Genomic DNA, 4,947 nt, shown 5'->3' with positions numbered 1-4,947 from the left:
TATTTTATAAGATTAAGGACTCTGTATTGTACAATTATGCTGATGATAACACTTTAAGTTATGAAAACAAGAATGTTGATGTGTTAAAGAAGGTCCTTGAAAGAGAGGCTAAAGTCCTGATCGATTGGTTTAAATCTAACGGAATGCAAGCCAACCCAGATAAGTTTCAGGCAATTTATTTTGGAAAAAATCAAAATGATTTAACAAATTTTGAAATTGAAGGAGTAAAAATTGACTGTGAAGAAAATGTAAAGCTACTTGGAGTAAATATAGATTNGATAGAGGTTGGGAGGGACCGGAAGTAATTGTCAAGAAAGAGGCTGGGAGAGACAGAAAGTTATGGTCCAGATAGAGACTGGGAGAGGCAGGAGGTTATGGTCCAGATAGATACTGGAAAGGACAGGAAGTTATGCTTCAGATAGAGGCTTGTAAGGACAAGAAGTTATGGTCCTGATAGAGACTGGTTGCATATTTGCCTATTATTTCACGTTCTACGAGAGAGAAAATCTTGTTAACTGTGAGGAACCGCTTAACAAACGAGCGAGTCACTCAATAATCATTGTTTCCACAAACTGGAGTTATATCATAGCCTAACCATAGAATGTGACAAGAATCCATGACGTCAATAAAAATACAAGTGGGTGGAGCTATGCACATTTTCCGCGAACAATACACAATTATCACGGTGATGTCATCTACAGCATATTTGGACCGAGTTAACCAGGGATTTCAGGCTGTTACTCATTGAACCCAGAATGCTTCATTAAGTTTTTAAAATGAACATTGTGCCCCTTGATCCGACTTTTAATGAAAAATATTATTTTTTATTTTGGTTATGATATGAGGTGATGGCTCCAGCTGATCACTTACAGCGAGCGCTTTTTGTATCGTTGGTTGGTTGGTTGGTTGGTTGACAGGTTTATCGTCTTCCATCACTGTCGAAAGTCTGTGTTCGGCCGACGTGAGGGGTAAGTTGCCGCTTACCAGGCTTTCTGAGATTCTAAGTGTCCTAGGCTCATCCAGAAGATCACAGTCTAAGGTCAACTACAAGTAAACGTTGATATTCAACAGGGGAGAACGTTGAGCACGTGACAGGAATAAGTATATATACCGATTCTAATTGCATGTATCAGTATATGTGTGCAAACTTTTAATGCAAAAATTGATTTTTGACAATTTCATTGCAAAATCATAATTATAATATAAATAGAAGACTAAGGATCTTCTTATTTTACTGCTATATGTCTTAGTTTAAAAATCTCATAAAAATGTTTTTACACATTGCAATGTATAATTCTGGGCCTTGCATAAACTTGGTTAATACATCAATTTCCAATGTGAAAAGAAAAGCAGAGAGAGAATGGAAATATAAATGCAAAAGCAAACACTTTGAAAACAATCTTTAAAGAAAAAGTCAGTTGTGCTATATATATTTCTATAGTGTAGTGGTCATCAAACTTGCCACTCTGTGGTGGGAGACCCAGATCAAATCCTGTACGAAATAATAGCACAACTTGAAATTTAGCTGTTAACACTGCAAACGTGAATAAACATAAACAACTAATTGTAAAACTCTTCCATACATTTCCTATTACAAGGTACATTGTATATACATTTATAAGTATCCTTGTTAATTTGTTCATTATTGCATTCATACAACAACTGGACATTCCAACATTTTTGTAGGCAGTGAGTATTACATTTATGATTTGTAAATTTAACTAGAAAATATATTTTTTAGTTATCAAAGTCTTGGTGTTGATCTCTTGTGATTGCCTTTTGTTCATCATAATCCCCATATCAGTTGATTTTTTTAGGAATGTTCCATGCTGAAATGCAAGCCAAGTTTATGAATTATATGAATCTAATCTACCAGGGGTCTGAGGTCAAACTGACTAAATTTTCAATAATCTTCTTATTCACGGATATGCTATGATCAAATACTCTTCATAGATGGAAAGGTCATGTAGCGCTATTTGAAATTTATGAATATTTTGCTACCTCTGGATCATTCGTTCCTTTTTAAGATGGGGTTAATGTTAGGCTAAAATAACAAAAATGTGTTTCAGTCAACATGCCAAAGAAAAAAGGGTAGGTCAGTAAGCACACAATTTTATCCTTCTTTTATTTTTTTATTATCATAGATCAATATATATACATGTACTTACAGGGTAATAACAAATATAAAAACGTTTTATGCATTTCAATGGTTATTATTCTGTCAAGAATGTGGTCACGATATCATGACCAGAACAGGAAGAAATTTAAAGTATATTTGAACGAATGACTGTGAGCTTTGCCTGGCTATTAATTCAATGTAGGTCAGGATACCCAAAGCGTATGTAATTTAGTTTTTGTCCTAACTGTAGTTAAATGGGACAATAACACTTTTGGGTATATTTTCGTTTACTTTCAATGGGAAAAAAATCAAACTTGGTGGAAATGATTTTCATGTGACTGCATTTTGATGGTAAGCAAATTAATTACCTGGCCAAGGACCTGAGGGAGGGGCCAAGGTGGACAAGTCGCTTTATCTGAAATTGTTATTTCATTACCCCTGTGTCATTCATTCCTCTGCTGGAAAGAGTAAATTTTACATTAATATCTTTTTTCATTATTCATTTTTTTTCTAAAAATTGTAGCAATATATATGTCGGGAAATTATGTACCAGCCATATATATATATACATATGATACATGTTGGTCACTCCCAACAGGATTTTCTCTCAAGGAATTACATGCTACATTACAACAACATAATTGCACTACAACTCAGGTCCATGTATTTTTTGTATCACTTGGTGAGAACACTGTTGTATATTTTTCATTTCTGTATTGTCGTAATTGCAGTGGTGCTGTTTGTATTTATTGCAGCGTCTGACTCTGAAGATGCTGGTACAATGTATAATTTACATTAAGAAGTAAAGGATTAAATTATTTTATCATTTGGTTATTCAAAAGGAATGAATATTGCAGCCATTGCTTATCCAATATTGGACTATTGAGAAAGTGTATGCTGGTTTAGGGTTACAAAATGGATACCATAATTACTTCACACTGATTGAGAATCATCTTTGAGCTACTTTTACTGCCTTTGCATGTCACCTACAGACCCGGTAAAGCTTGTAAATGAGGGAAGCTGTAACATCCTCAGTTCTTTATTGTTTGTCTGTCTGTACTGATAAATGATTATGCTCTTTGCAGGTCATAAAAAGATTAAAACATTTGTACTAACTGTGATTGCTCCCAGGATCCTGTCACCCCAGTGTGGAAATGCTTGATATCAGTGTCCTTTAATGAAAAACTGGACCTCCATAGACACCTACCAGAGTTGTCTCCAGGTCTGTTAAACCCAGGAATGCACTCACACTAGCCCTTCCAGGAGTCCTACAGGACTGAGAAATACAACATAAAATTTAGTGAACTTAAGTTTACAGGTTGACTTTGGAGAAAAAAAGAGCCCAACTTCTGTTTCATGGTAAACATTGATATTTTTCACTAGCTTGGGGCATTGGGCTAGGCAAACATGTATATTTGTCATGAACCAAAATAAATGTACATTGTTTTGTAACTTTTTTAATAAATATTATCTATGTATATTAGATCATATTGGTCATTTGTTTTTAAACCTTCCATCGATTTTATTTTCATGTCAGAATATTCGGTGCACCTATATTTGTTTTGTTGCCTTTACGACCCTAGCTGGGGCACCACATATCTATCATTATCAAGGTTACTGAATTGTGTGCGCTCGCTTATAGGTAGTGCCTATTTCATATTGAACTTATATTATATGACTCAATAAAACCCGATAAGAGCAAATACAACAAGCTAAGCCTCCTGTACGATGGCCAATATCAACCAATTTAACTACATCATATATAACCGAAGAACTTTGCGTACAGTAATATTATATTGACATATAAATGTAAGTATAAGCTTAAAGTCAATATTTGTAATGCACTAAATTTGTATGTGGCCATTTCGTTCAGTTGGGACACATCAGAGGTCAAACACTTTTTTTATTAAATGCGTAAAGTGTTCCAAGTGTAGAATAGAGCTAACAAAAGGAAAATGTGCGAATACAACCCATTGTGATGTTACAATTTAAGGCTATAACTGATGATTGATAAACACGTCTTTCATGTAAACAAGGCTAGAATAAATTATTCAAGTTACAAGGCTACCTTGATGCACCTACATTTAGGTCTTATTATTCCTGTTATGCTAATAAGATATTGAGAGCTGGCTTATCGAAATAGTTTTTATTGTAACAGACTAACATCACAGTCGAGTGAATAAGTCTTAATAGTAGTACCGATCTCAGTTACCAGAATTGAGAACTCGTTTTATAACTCGTAAACGTAAGAACTTGACAGTCATGTCGCATTTGTCATGAGAATGGCTCTACTGGCACTAGCACTCGGGATCACGAAACGACCTAAGACTTAAGGTTTTATTTAGCCCATCACGTATAACACCACTTTTCATGACGTTAGTTGTGATTGTTTAAGTCAAAACTTAAGACCATTATTCAATTATAGCGGGACCGTTAATTTGGTAAGACAATTGCCAGGTACAATGTATGTGTATATAGATACTGTACAATACAACTCTATAAAATGGGATTTATATTGACAATTAAGGACTGCCCTATAACAGTTTGCCTGTGTAGCTCATTGTTTTCGCTATAAAAGATACACGGGTATGCTCTTCCCTCCATATAATTCCAAACTACTATTGCATTTAACAGTAACCTGAAAGTCGCTATTGCCCCACCCACACCACTAATGTCGGTCATCGATTCCTTCATAAAATGGGGTTAAAGTCAATTGGTGGTCTTCATCGGCCACCGTACTCTATTACACGATCGTTTGATCGTGCCTTTATTACTGACTGTTTGAAGAGCGTTTGGCATTTATGAAAACCACAGCTTACGGTATAGAC

This window comes from Mizuhopecten yessoensis, unplaced genomic scaffold (genome assembly GCF_002113885.1).
Source record: "Mizuhopecten yessoensis strain PY_sf001 unplaced genomic scaffold, ASM211388v2 scaffold10923, whole genome shotgun sequence".
Taxonomy (NCBI): Eukaryota; Metazoa; Mollusca; class Bivalvia; order Pectinida; family Pectinidae; genus Mizuhopecten; species Mizuhopecten yessoensis.
The sequence above is the reverse complement of the archived record's forward strand: the minus strand, read 5'-3'. Positions refer to the sequence as shown.